General features: G+C 46.0%; 1 protein-coding gene and 7 non-coding genes across 8 annotated transcripts in view; 3 read left to right on the forward strand and 5 right to left on the reverse strand.

The window, feature by feature from the left end:
- Positions 1–14,347, forward strand: part of LOC119959319 (zinc finger protein 208-like) — a 203,269-nt gene that overhangs the window by 60,575 nt on the left and 128,347 nt on the right. The gene's annotated exons all lie outside the window — the stretch shown is intronic.
- trnat-cgu lies at positions 3,306–3,377 on the reverse strand. The gene has a single exon. It is a non-coding gene; the product is annotated as a tRNA-Thr (tRNA).
- Positions 5,561–5,634, reverse strand: trnan-guu. Its single transcript has one exon. It is a non-coding gene; the product is annotated as a tRNA-Asn (tRNA).
- Positions 6,724–6,813, forward strand: trnap-ugg. Its single transcript is given in 2 exon segments — positions 6,724–6,759; positions 6,778–6,813. It is a non-coding gene; the product is annotated as a tRNA-Pro (tRNA).
- trnav-uac lies at positions 7,848–7,920 on the reverse strand. The gene has a single exon. It is a non-coding gene; the product is annotated as a tRNA-Val (tRNA).
- Positions 8,818–8,890, reverse strand: trnav-uac. The gene has a single exon. It is a non-coding gene; the product is annotated as a tRNA-Val (tRNA).
- Positions 9,779–9,851, reverse strand: trnar-acg. The gene has a single exon. It is a non-coding gene; the product is annotated as a tRNA-Arg (tRNA).
- On the forward strand, positions 10,955–11,027 carry trnav-aac. Its single transcript has one exon. It is a non-coding gene; the product is annotated as a tRNA-Val (tRNA).

Raw genomic sequence — 14,347 nt, forward strand, 5'->3', positions numbered from 1 at the left:
CTCCTGCCCCTCACCTTGAACTTGTGTCCCCTCGCAACTGACCCTTCAACTAAGGGGAACTGCTGCTCCCTATCCACCCTGCCATGACCTTCGTAATCTTGTACACCCAAGACTATGCAACTTCTCTTCATAACATAAATGTTCCATCCCAGGCAACATAATGGTGAATCTCTTCTGCTCCCCCTCCAGTGCAATCACATCCTCTTATAATGTGGCGCCCAGAATTGCACACAGTACTCCAGCTGTGGCCTCACGGCAGTTCTGTACAACTCCAATATGATCTCCCTGCTTTTAGAATCCATGCCTCTATTGTCCTGCAAGTAGGGACGGTGCGGCGGAACAGGAGTGGTACAGTGGTTAGCACTGCTGCCTCACAGCGCCAGGGACCCGGGTTCACTTCCGGCCGTGAGTGTGCAGTTTGCACTTTCTCCCCATGTCTGCGAGGGTTTCCTCCGGCTGCTCAAGTTTTTTTTAAGACCTTATCAGAGTTACAAAGCTAGAGCTCAGAGTGTGGACAGGGGCAAATCCATAATGCAGCTCCATGCCTGCTCCAAAAACCAATTCAAATTGAATCCAATTCATGGCCCCCAGAAGAGAGACATACCAGATCCACGCATTCCACCTGACCTCACGGTCATCTTAGCAAAAAGTCCGAGAAGCGATTTCCTCCCACAGTTCAAAGATGTGTAGGAAATCTGGATTGGCCTTGCTAAATTGCCCTTTAGCGCCCCTTCGTCTCAATTGGACGAAGTCTGTCCCTGATCTGCGTGGGAATCCAACATAAAACATGTCGTGTCAACAGAAACTTCAGGTATTTTCGATCGACAACTTGATATCTATCAAGGTCTAAACCTGGCACCATGTGCTTCCCATGTCCCAGACTGATAGTAATTCTCATGTTGTTCAGCGGTTATTGTACATAATAATAATCTTTATTAGTGTCACAATTAGGCTTCACATTAAGACTGCAATGAAGTTACGTTGAAAATCCCCTAGTCACCACATTCCGACGCCTGTTCGAGTACACAGAGGGAGAATTCAGAATGTCCAAATTACCTAACAGCATGTATTTTTGGGAATTGTGGGAGGAAACCGGAACACCCTGAGGAAACCCATGCAGACAGTGAGAGAATGTGCAGACTCCACACAGACAGTGACTCAAGCTGGGAATCGAACCCGGGTTCCTGGAGCTGTGAGGCAGCAATGCAAACCACTGAGCCACAGTGCCGCCCATTAAGTACCTTGTACATTTAGTACCGCAGCAGATATTGATCCATTCTGCATTTCGTTACAGGAACGGGTAACGAGGCGTCTTTGTCCTTGGACTCATCTGCGAGAGCAGGCCATGATTTTCGTCCATCTCAACTCCTCATTTGAGTGCCTCCCTCTGCTTGGTAGTTAGATCCCCCGGTTTTAAAGTTACAATAAAATGTGCAGTTTAATAGACAATAATAAGATGATAAGGCCATTCGACACAGGAGCAGAATTAGGCCACTTGGCCCATCGAGTGTGCTTCGCCATTCAATCATGGCTGATATTTTCAGCCAAAGCTCTCAGGATTTCCCAAACTATTCCTCTGTCGATCTACACAAGGACAGAAAACTGTCCGGTAAATAGACATGATTGCTTGCCTGAGCCTGGGATCAATTCCTTCTCGGAAAGGAACCTCAGTGATGCTGTAAACACTCACTCAGCGTTGTGTACGGCGCTTTAGGTTTTCTCTAACGCTGTTCCTCAGTGAGCAGTAATAGACCTCCCCATCCTCCACATCGAATGCGCTTATACTGAGGTAACCGTTCTGTTTAGATTTGTCAGCAACCGCCAGATATCGTCCTGAACCCACATCTTTCTTCATTACTAAGGTGTTGGTGATAATCAATCTCGGTGGCTGTGCCGGTTTCTCCTGATATCATTGCATTCTGTACATGTTGGGGCCTTTATATTGGCAATTTAACTTCACCGAACCCCCTTCTGGGACAGTTATTGTCACTGCTGACTGGGCTACTGGATTGAACATTGCCGGCCTGCGAAAGTGAAGGAATGAAATGAACAGATTGTTGTTCCTTTATAAAGTTAGAGTTGTTTTCAATTAGGAGGTGCTTTTTAGCGTCGCTAGTCCACTTAGCCTGTACATCTAGGTTGTGGGAGTAAGAATGTTCAAACGCCACACGGGCAGTGATCTGGGACCGGGATCGAACCCGTGTCCTCAGTGCAATGAGGTAGCAGTGCCAACCATTGCACCACCGTGCCGCCCTGAGTTTAAACAGAGTTGATATAAATCTACTTCTATCTGCGGCATTTTTTGGGACCTCTGATGCAGGCACTTCATAGACATTCCCGATCGTTAATTACACATAGCCTATGTGTATTAATATGCTAATCTGGTTTAATTAACACTGTAACTACTTACTGTGCCAAAGCGCCGCCAGTATTATCACTAACATATCTGACTGAATCTCTCCCAGTGAACCGAACTGGACTGAGTCAGGGATTGTGTCGGAGAGAGGGAATTTAGTGCAGTGCAGGGGGAGGGTCTATTGTGACATCACTCGCCTCCCATCCTATCGGCTTGGCCGACACCATCAGGTGAGTTTCTGACGCCCGTGCTTGAATTTGGCGCCCTCTGCTGCCGGATTCGGTTTACTCCGTGTTAGAATTCGGCTGTTGAGTGGATTCAGTGTTGACTGCAATGCATATCAGGGCGAGAAACCTGGACAGAAATCTAAATTTCAGCTGTTAATACACTATCTTTGTCACTATAGGTGTTTCTAATCAAAAAATGATGCTTCTGTAGTTCTCGGTTCACACCATGGATGCGATGAAGTCGAAAGAATGCCAAGATTTTGGTGAGCACAGTAAGAAGTCTTACAACACCAGGTTAAAGTCCAACAGGTTTGTTTCAAACACGAGCTTTCGGAGCACGGCTCCTTCTTCAGGTGAACCTTCTTCACCTGAAGAAGGAGCCGTGCTCCGAAAGCTCGTGTTTGAAACAAACCTGTTGGACTTTAACCTGGTGTTGTAAGACTTCTTACTGTGCTCACCCCAGTCCAACGCCGGCATCTCCACATCAAGATTTTGGTGGACATGCGGCGGTTAGAACTCAGAATAATAGCAGTTTATTGTGGTTCTGACGAAGAAGGTACAAAGGGGAACTGCTCTGAACATCGCTTTTTTCAGAGACCAAATTGTCTGGAATTATTTTCATTAGCTGAAGGTTAAATGTCCTATAAAGAAGATTGGTGAATGATATTTCATGCTGCAAGTGTTTGCGAGACAATGAAACATCTTTGAATGGATCAGCACCGAGGTACGGGCGGGATTTGAACCCGCGATTTTTGGTTTACGAAACCAACGCCTTTCCTCTTGGCCACCGCACCTTATGCAAGCAAGTGAGGTTGATTGCACTGTGAGTTGTTATCATTTGGAGTCTGGCGCAACAATTGATGAGAGAAGAAGAATCAATAGAACATTTCAAAAAGCATTGTCAGAACTTGAGAACGGAAAACCCCGCGGGATTTAAATGCAGGGTGAAAAGGGCAATAGAAAAAGTTATTTCAAATAGGCGCAGGTAGCGTCAGTTCAATCTGCCCCCACCCCTCCGACACTATATTGTTCTCAGTGAGTTGAGCAGGTGCAGGATGGTCACGGGATGCTGGATGCTCAACTGTCGCTATTTCCGCTCCATCACTTGTGACTGCAGCTGATAACCGCCGCACAATTTTCAGCTTTGAGTCTGCGGTGCACCGGTCACAGTTTCCGTGTGATGCCCTCGCTCCAACACCATTGGGATATTCTAGACATTGCTGCCGCTGCTCGATTCCTGTCATTGGTTGGATCAGCAATGCAGTGGGACCTGAACCTGGATTGCTGCTCTGACAGATAATTGCCAGCCCTGAAGAGCGATTGATTCAGGAACTATCGCGGGGCACTGCCTCGTCACCCTCTTCGTTATGATCTCGCTACTCAGTATTTCCTTCAATGCAAAACCCCCATTCTCCCCTGACTGAGTAACCAGATATTATTGTTAATTAAATAATAATGAGTATGGCGCAGGTGACCGTTACGTTGGTCAATATGAGGCTGATTCTGAATTTTGAGATTATTATTGTTTTCTGTTCGTTTCTATCAGACTGGAGCCACCAAGACCCAGTGGAACACCTGGACGCTGAAATGAGGGTTGAAGAGGATACTGACGCCACACAGCAGTACAATCGATACTGACGATCCTGATACACAGTCAGCATCCGGGCAGCCTGCACGGTTCATATTCCGTCTGATTGGAGAGAATCTGCGTAGCAGCAAATGTAGAAGTGATAGCAATATGACACATATATAGAGAAATACCAGCACAAAAATATAGAGATCCCTATATGTGTCTGTGCCGTCAATCACATTATAGCAGAAAGGCAGTGGTTCCCAGAAACAAACCGACACCAAGAGGGGTAGGGGTATATGTGTGTGTGTGTGGTGGGGGGGGGGGGGGGGGGGGGGGGGGGGGCGGGGGGGGGGGGGGGGAGGGGGGGGGGGTGATATTCATCTCTCAAGGTGGATGCGAGAGGGCGGTCAGAAAGAACATCGCCATTTATTATTATGTGAAAATGGAGCAAGACGGGTTATTGGATTGGATTTGTTTATTACCGAGGTACAGTGAAAAGTATTTTTCTGCAAGCAGCTCAACAGATCATTCAGTACATGGAAGAAAAGAGAATTAAACAAATTTCAAGAAAATACATGGGACTACATAATAGGGCAACACAAGATATACAATGTAACTACATATGCATTGGCATCGGTTGAAGCACACAGTCAGTCAATAAGAGAGTCATTTCGGAGTCTGGTGACAGTGGGGAAACTGCTAACCATCTCCACCTCGTCCACGTTGATGCTGATAGGGGTGTGTACAGTACTTTGCTTCCTGAAGTCGATGACCAGCTCTTTAGTTTTGCTGGCATTGAGGGAGAGATTGTTGTCGTTACACCACTCCACTAGGTTCTCTATCTCCCTCCTGTATTCGGACTCGTCGTTATTCAAGATCCGGCCCACTCTGGTCGTTTCGTCAGCCAACTTGTAGATGGAGTTGGAACCAAGTTTTGCCACGCAGTCGTGTGTGTACAGAGAGTAGAGTAGGGGGCTAAGTACCCAGCCTTGCGGGGCAACAGTTTTGAGGACTATTGTGGAGGAGGTGTTGGTGTTCATTCTTACTGACTGTGATCTGTTGGTCAGAAAGTCAAGGATCCAGTTGCAGAGTGGGGGTGCCAAGTCCAAGGTTTTGGAGCTTTGATATGAGCTTGGCTGGGATTATGGTGTTGAAGGCGGAGCTGTAGTCAATAAATAGGAGTCCTTGTTTTCGAGATGCTCTCGGGATGAGCGTAGGGCCAGGGAAATGGCATCTGATGTGGACCGGTTGCAACGGTATGCGAATTGAAGTGGGGCAAGGCATTCCGGGAGTATGGAGGTGATGCGCTTAATGATCAGCCTCTCTGACCTGCTTGGTCTGCTTTCAAAGCCAGCGATTTAGCCCTGTCCTAAACAGATAGCATCCAGGAGTGGAACAACAATTCGTCTCTGGGTGGGATCGAACCACCAACCTTTCAGTTAACAGCCGAACGCGCTAACCGATTGCGCCACGGAGACGACAACAGGATCACAACTCTGTGCATTTCAACAGTGACCGCCAATCCTCTGATTGCCAGGGACCGAATGAGAATGCTGGTAATATTGGTCCCCTGAGGCAGTGCGGAAAATATCTGGAAGGACCGTACACATGGTCCCGCGGGCATGGACATTTGTGAGACGTGGAATCATCACAGGCCCGTGGATTTTACAGAACTCACTTGGACAGCACCACACTTTCGTTGAAACACGTCCCTTATCTGGGAACCTCCATAACAGAAAGCAGGAAATGGCAACATAGATTTGATGTATTTTCGATCAGAAAGTCGATGTTCCGCTGAAGACTACTGGGGGCTCAGACTCGTTGGCATAAGGTCGACCTAAGTTAACGGTCCTGGAAGATTTTATTACCCCCACATCTGAGAACTTTCATTACTGCTGCTCGGAAGTGGATATTCCAAGCTTAAATTTACTGTGCATCGCGACATGCTGATTAATCTCACGAATCCGAAACGGATCCTCTATTGACCAATACAAGGACAGAGACGGCAATGCAATTGTGGAGAAATAGACCTGAGTATTTTTCTGAATCCAGATCAAACCATCCTCCGGTACAAGGGCAGGAACGCAAATTTACTGGAATTGAAAATACTCTCTGAGGCTTTCGTACGTGGTTGTAGCTGCTTTGTGACACTGTGCTCATTGCACAGTAATAGACCGCCCCGTCCTCCACACTGAGCCCGTTTACATTGAGGTAACCATTCTTTTTAGACTTGTTGGCAGCCGCCAGATATCGTCCTGAGATCTCCTCTTTCTTCATCGTCAATATGTTAATGATGACCAATCTCGGCGGCTGTGCCGGCTTTTGCTGATACCATAGCATGTGGTACATCGTCCGGTCAGTATATTCGCAATTTAACTGCACTGAACCCCCTTCTGATTTCTAACCTGTCCCGGTTTTAATGAAAGGTGATGGTGAAAGACGAACTTTGTTGTCCTGTCGACAAATGCCGCCTGAGTCCCTGAGATGTTGCAGTACTTTTGGCGTTCTCCGCAGAAGTTAGATTGATTTTCGATGGCAATGACAGTATGCTTTGGCTCTTTTCGCGGGGCTCGTTGGTCTAGGGGTATGATTCTCGCTTTGGGTGTATCGCTGTCGGAATTTGCGAGAGGTCCCGGGTTCAAATCCCGGACGAGCCCTTCAATGAGGTTTTCCATTGGTCAAGCCGCATGTTTTCTTCATTTCTTTGCGGCGGAGACGGCGGGGTTCATTCACATTGTGTTTGCTTTGAGAAGCTGAGCTCAAACTGCATGGAACCAATACGTTCCCGAGAAGCTTGTCTATGTGTGGGCATTCACATTTCTATTGACTAATTCTGGTGGACTCAGACAGCTCTTTGTCCCTTTCATTTTATCAGTTCAACAACTTCAGACTGTGAACTCTCACTTCCCCCCCCACCACATGTTTTTTCCATCAACTTATCATTACTTACATTGATATGTTTTACCCTAAGCATTGCCCCCCTCCCCCCAGCCCATACCATCCTCCTTCAGCAATCTGATCCCTGTTTGTAATTGTTCTCTGACACACTGCATCCCTTTGTTCTGACACTCTGACCGCTTGATGCGCCATCAGCACCTTTCATAGCCTTGATGAGCCTCATTTACATTCTCTTTTTCTTTCTGCCCGAGACATTTTCGTAATTTCCCACCTATTGCTAGCCCTCTATCGAGGCCCAATACAGCACTCCACCACCCCCACCCCCACCCACAATCGTCTGAATCTCCAATTCCAGTTCTCCAGCTTTGACAAAGTGTCCACTTGACTGGAAACGACAGCTGCCATTTCGCTCCCCAGAGGCTGTCAGACCTGCTGAGATTGTCCAGTATTTTCTGTTTTTGTTTCCGTTTGAAGCATCCGCAGTAAGTTGCATTTGTCATACATTTAGACATGTTTGAGATGGTGATTAAATATGTTCTTTTGTAAATCGCTGAAACTCTGTTGTGGATGAACTCGCTGCTAATATCCGAGGTGTGCCAAGATATGAAAATTCTTCACCTCTCATTGCCTGCCAAAAATTCAGTGCTTGGGCCTTAATGTTCAATTCAGTGTCGTGGCTCATGTGAGACGAAATTTCATAGTCCTGGAACACACGAGATTCCGGCAACATTCAGGAAACAGAATTATTTTGTGCCCAATAATTGTGCAAACTTTTCTCACACGAAATGCTCGATGTTTCTGCCCGGTTTCGAACCGGGGACCTTTCGCGTGTAAAGCGAAGGTGATAACCACTACACTACAGAAACCGCTGGCAATCAATGGACGTGCGGAGTGTACAACCTCACTGTGTTGCTGCAGATTCTGATGGTCTGTTTGAGAGGCCAGGTCCCTTCTTGCAAGCGACAGCTGTTTCTTAAATTAACAGATGTCTCAACATATAAAGCCGTGAGATGTAGAAATTATATCGAAATTAACATAAGGTATATTTTGCTGAATGCCGGTCTCAAATTTGTGCTCTTTGGTCTCGAGGTCTGGTTCTCGTTTAAGGATTTTCAAGCAATGCCTATGGGAGTGGTCGTGGGTTTAAATCCAGGACAGGCTCTTTACTCCAGGTCAGGGATTACGAATTGTTTGCGATGCTGACGGCAGGGTTGATTTACATTGGCCCACTCTGAAAAAGATTTCTCAGGACTCGGAATGTTTACGTCGTTTCTCTCCCCACAGATGATGCTCGAGAGAGAGAGACAGTGTCTTTCTTTCACGAAATCCTAAATGTTCGATGTTTCTGCCCGATTTCGAAAGGGGACCTTTCCCGTGTGAGGCGAATGTGATAACCACTCAACTAATCGAAGCATCAGATATTGCAGTTTGCTGAACTGAAGATAAGTTATGTTTTGCTTGGAGTTAAATTGAGAGGACAGGGCTTTCATAAGTAACGACGGCTGATACGAGAATTGATGATGCCCTGCTCACTGTGCTCTGCATCAAGAACCAGCTGTCCAACACACTGAACTGAAGGGGACGCCAGAACTAGGAACTGCGAGCCAGCAGTCGAACCGAGAATCTCCTAATTCGTAGTCAGACGCGTTATCCATTGCGCCACTGTCCCAAAGCAGTTACATGATTTTGCTATTCCTCCATGATGAAGACCAGTTACGAGATTGAGGTAATATTTAGCAACAGACTAAACTGGAAACACCAGATGTTTCTGCTCGGTTCCGAACCGGGGACCATTCGCGTGTAAAGCGAATGTGATAACCACTACACCACAGAAACAGCTGGCAACGCAGACGCCAACGGATCTGTGGCACCTGCAAGTCAGCTGCCTTGTTGCAGCTTCGGAAAGTTCGGCTGAGAGGCCATGTCGCTTCTTCTAAGAATACGTCTGTTTCTTGAAACCAGATGTCTAAACTTACAAGCCAGAAGAAGAACCTACATGGAACTGAAGCATTTGTTCAGCAAATATCTAACGGCGAAATGCTGACGGCAGGGTTGATTTACATTGGCCCACTCTGAAAAATATTTCTCAGGACTCGGGTGTTAGGCAAATGTGATAACCACTACACCACAGGAACCGCTGGGAGCGTCGCCATGAGTGGACGCGTGTAATGTTCAACCTCAATGTGTTGTGCAGCTTCTAACTGTTCCGCTGAGAGGCCATGTAACTTATTGCAAGAAGCCGTTTCTTTAAAACTGATGTCTCAACTTATAAAGTGGAGATGCCGGCGTTGGACTGGGGTGAGCACAGTAAGAAGTCTTACAACACCAGGTTAAAGTCCAACAGGTTTGTTTCAAACACGAGCTTTCGGAGCACGGCTCCTTCTTCAGGTGAATGTAGGATTTTTTATTGCCTATATTTCGAACCGGGGACCATCACCTGAAGAAGGAGCCGTGCTCCGAAAGCTCGTGTTTGAAACAAACCTGTTGGACTTTAACCTGGTGTTGTAAGACTTCTTACTGTGCTCAACTTAGAAAGCATCAGGTATTGAAATTTGCTGAACTGCAGATAAGTTATGTTTTGCTTGAAGTTACAAAGAGAGGGCAGGGCTTTTACAAGTAACCACAGCTGATACGAGAATTGATGATGTCCTGCTGAATTTGCTCTGCATCAAGAACTAGCTGTCCAACCCACTGAACTAAAGAGGACGCCAAAACTCGGAATTGCGAGCCAGCCAGGAGTCGAACCTGGAATCTCCTGATTCGTAGTCAGACGCGTTATCCATTACGCCACTGGCCCACAGCAGTTACAAGCTTTTGCTATTCCTCGAAGATGAAGACCAGTTATGAGATTGAGGTAATATTTAGCAACAGACTAAACTGGCAGCACCAGATGTTTCTGCCCGTTTTCGAACCGGGGACCATTCGCGTGCTAAGCGAATGTGATAACCACTACACTACGTAAACAGCTGGCAACGGAGACGTCAACGGACCTGTGTCACCTTCAATTCAGCTGCCTTGTTGCAGCTTCGCATGGTTCGGCTGAGAGGCCATGTCGCTCCTTACAAGAACACGTCTGTTTCTTTAAAACAGATGTCTAAACTTACAAGCCAGAGGAAGAACCTATATTGAACTAAAGAATTTGTTCAGCAAATCTCTAACGGCGAAATGCTCTCTTCTATTATTAATGCAGCATTCTGAAATCCTACAGAAAAAAGCAACCGACTTTACACAATATTTGTTTCGTTATTCAATGCTTGAGTTGAGTTTAAGAATTGACAATTATGTGTTTCTTTTATTGTAAGAAGTCTTACAACACCAGGTTAAAGTCCAACAGGTTTGTTTCAAACACGAGCTTTCGGAGCACGGCTCCTTCTTCAGGTGACCTCGAAACCGGGCAGAAACATCTGGTGCTTCCAGTTTAGTCTGTCGCTAAATATTACCTCAATCTCGTAACTGGTCTTCATCATCGAGGAATAACGAAGGTCTGGAACTGCGTGGGCCAGTGGCGCAATGGATAACGCGTCTGACTACGAATTAGGCGATTCCAAGTTCGACGACTTGCGCTGGCTCTATGTTCCGCGTTTTGGCGTCCTCTTTCGTTCAGTGGGTTGGACAGCTAGTTCCTGATGCAGAGTAAATTCAGCAGGACATCATCAATTCTCGTATCAGCTGTGGTTACTTATAAAAGCCCTGCCCTCTCTATGTAACTTCAAGAAAAACATAACATATCTTCAGTTCAGCAATGTTCAATATCTGATACTTTCATAAGTTGAGACATCAGTTTTAAAGAAACGGCTTCTTGCTATAAGTTACATGGCCACTCCGCGGAACCATCAGAAGCTGCAGCAACACATTGAGGTTGAAAATTACACACGTCCACTGATGGCGAGGCTCCCAGCGGTTTCTGTAGTGTAGTGGTTATCACATTTGCCTAACACGCGAAAAGTCCCCGTTTCGAGCCCGGGCAGAAACATCCTATGCATCTCATTTCGTGTGACGAATGCTTGCACAAAATACGTTTGTTTCTCAATCTCGCACGTTCGAGGAACATGAGATTTGGTATCGCATAAGGTATTAAAATTCCTGCAACAAAGTCAGAATTGCTGAATTTTCTAGACGCCAGGGGAAGAAAAGCTTTTCCTATTTTGCCACGATTCGGATATTAGCAGTTTGATCATCCACCACAGAATCTTTTGGGTTTACAGATGCAGATGAACATATTTAATCACCATTTCAAACATGTATAAATATACGATAAAAGCAACTTGCTGCTTATGCGTCAATGGGAAAGAAAAACAGAAAACACAGGACAGTCTCAGCAGGTCTGACAGCCTCTGTGGAGAGAGATGGCAAGTGTCGTTTCGAGTCTGGGTGACTCTTTGTCGAAGCTGGACAACTGGATCTTTGGTTAGGTTAGATTGGCGGTGGGGGGGGGGTGGGGGGGGGGGGGGGGGGGGGGAGCGTGAAGCATTGGGCCTCGACAGACGGCCAGCGATGGGTGAAAAATAACACAAATGTGTTGGGCCGAAAGTAAAAGGGAATGTAAATGCTTCTAATCAAAGTTAAGAACGGTGCTGATAGAGGCGATTAAAATATTAGAACGTGTTAATGGCAGAGAACAATGAGGAACAAGGGGCGGATTTCCCAAGAGGGATGGGATTGGCTTGGGGAATGGGGAGGGGGAGAAAATGGGAGAGGAAGACATATCAATGGTAGCAATGAAAATACGTTGATGGAAAAAAACATGTGGTGAAGTTGGAAGAGTGATTTCACGGTACGAAGTTGTTGAGCCTACTGTAAAATCCGCAAGGCTGTACCGTGCCTATTCGGAGGTTGGGGTGCTGTTCCTCGGCGTTGTGCTGAGCTACATGGGAACATTGCAGCAGGCCAAGATCGGACATGTGGACATGAGAGCAGGACAGTGAGTTGAAATGACAAGCGACAGGAGAGTCTGCCACCAGCTTGTGGATGGAGCGAAGGTGTTTTCCAAAGCGGTCACCCAGTCGGCATTTAGTCTCTGCAATGCAGAGTAGATGGCGTTGGGATCAGCAAATGCAACAGGCCAGATTGAAGGATGTCTTATAGTAATGTGTACTCAAAAGGACAGACACAAACGATACTGTAACTGACTTAAAGGAAATGCCAGAACCACCTTTTGGAAAGTAAAAACGTACTTCCTGATGGAGAAAAAGGAAAAGCCAGTGTGGGAATCCAGGCTCAATGTCGATTTGCAATTACCCCTCCTTTCTTATACACGAACGGTATTTAGGCTGCAGCATGTTACACACTAAAACACAAAGAGGTCAAATATAAGAAACACATAATTGTCAATTCTTAAACTCAACTCAAGCATTGAATAACGAAACAAATATTGTGTAAAGTCGGTTGTTTTTTTCTGTAGGATTTAAGAATGCTGAATTAATAATAGAAGAGAGCATTTCGCCGTCAGAGATTTGCTGAACAAATGCTTCAGTTCAATATAGGTTCTTCTTCTGACTTGTAAGTTTAGACATTTGTTTTGAAGAAACAGACGTATTCTTATAAGAAGTGACATGGCCTCTCAGCCGAAACATGCGAAGCTGCAACAAGGCAGCTGACTTGAAGGTGACACAGGTCCGTTGGCGTTTGCGTTGCCAGCTGTTTTTGTAGTGTAGTGGTTATCACATTCGCTTAGCACGTGAATGGTCCCCGTTCAAAACCGGGCAGAAACATCTGGTGCTTCCAGTTTAGTCTATCGCTAAATATTACCTCAATCTCGTAACTGGTCTTCATCATCGAGGAATAACAAAAGCTTGGAACTGCTGGGGCCAGTGGCGCAATGGATAACGCGTCTGGCTACAAATCAGGAGATTCCATGTTCGACTGCTGGCTCGCAGTTCTGAGTTTTGGCGTCCTCTTTAGTTCAGTGGGTTGGACAGATCGTTCTTGATGCAGTGCAAATTCAGCAGGACATCATCAATTCTCGTATCAGCTGTGGTTACTTATAAAAGCCCCGCCCTCTCAATTTAACTTCAAGCAAAACATAACTTATCTTCTGTTCAGCAAAGTTCAATATCTGATGCTTTCATAAGTTGAGACATCAGTTTTAAAGAAACGCCTTCTTGCAATAAGTTACATGGCCTCTCAGCGGAACCATTAGAAGCTGCAGCAACACATTGTGGTTGAACATTACACACGTCCACTGATATCGACGTTCCCAGCGGTTTCTGTAGTGAAGTCGTTATCGCATTTGCCTAACACGAGAAAAATCCGCTGTTCGAAACCGGGCAGACATGGCCTCTCAGCCGAACCATGAGGTGCTACATCAACACAGTGAGGTTGAACATTGCACAAGTCCATTGATTGCTGCACTGCCAGCGGTTTCTGTAGTGTAGTGGTTAGCACATTCCCCTTACACACGAAAGGTCCCCGAGTTGGTACCGGGTAGAAACATTAAGTGCTTCTCATGTTGTGAGGACTGTTTGCACAAAGTACCTTTGTTCCCCGATCTTGTATGTTCGAGGATTATGAGGTTTAGTCTCTCATGAGCGACTAAAATCATAAGTACTGAATTTTCGGCAGGCAATGAGAAGAAAAGGATCTTCCTATTTTAGATATTCGGAGCTCGTGCATCCACGACAGAATTTCATGCATTTACAAATGCAGATGAACATATTTATTCATCATCGCAAACATGTCTAAATGAACGACAAATGCAATTTACTGCGGATGCTTCAATCTGAAACAAAAACAGAAAATACTGGACCATCTCAGCAGATCTGACAGCCTCTCTGAAGCCAGATGGCAGCTGTCGTTCCGAGTCTGGGTGACGCTTTGTCAAAGCTGGAGATCTGGAAATAGGGTCAGATTCACACTATTGTGGCTGGGGCGGGGGTGACGTGCCCTATTGGGCCTCGATAGAGTGTCAGCAACAGGTGGAAAATGACGAAAATGTCTCGGAGAGATAGAAAAGGGAATGTAAATGAGGCTAATCAAGGCTAAGAAAGGTGCTGATGGCGCATTAAGAGGTCAGAATGTGTTAATGGCAGAACAAAGGTAAGCAGTGTGTCAGAGAACAATTGGCAACAGTGATCTGATTGATCAAGTAGGATGGTATGGGCTGGGGATTGGGGGGCAATGCTGAGGGTAAAACATATCAATGGAAGAAATGAAAATAAGTTGATGGAAATAAACAGGTGGTGGAGGGGGAGGAGAGAGTTCACAGTCTGAAGTTGTTTAACTGATAAAATGAAAGGGACAGAGAGCTGTCTGAGCCCACCAGAATTAGTCAATAGAGATGTGAATGCCCCACAC

This window comes from Scyliorhinus canicula, unplaced genomic scaffold (assembly GCF_902713615.1).
Source record: "Scyliorhinus canicula unplaced genomic scaffold, sScyCan1.1, whole genome shotgun sequence".
Classification (NCBI taxonomy): Eukaryota; Metazoa; Chordata; class Chondrichthyes; order Carcharhiniformes; family Scyliorhinidae; genus Scyliorhinus; species Scyliorhinus canicula.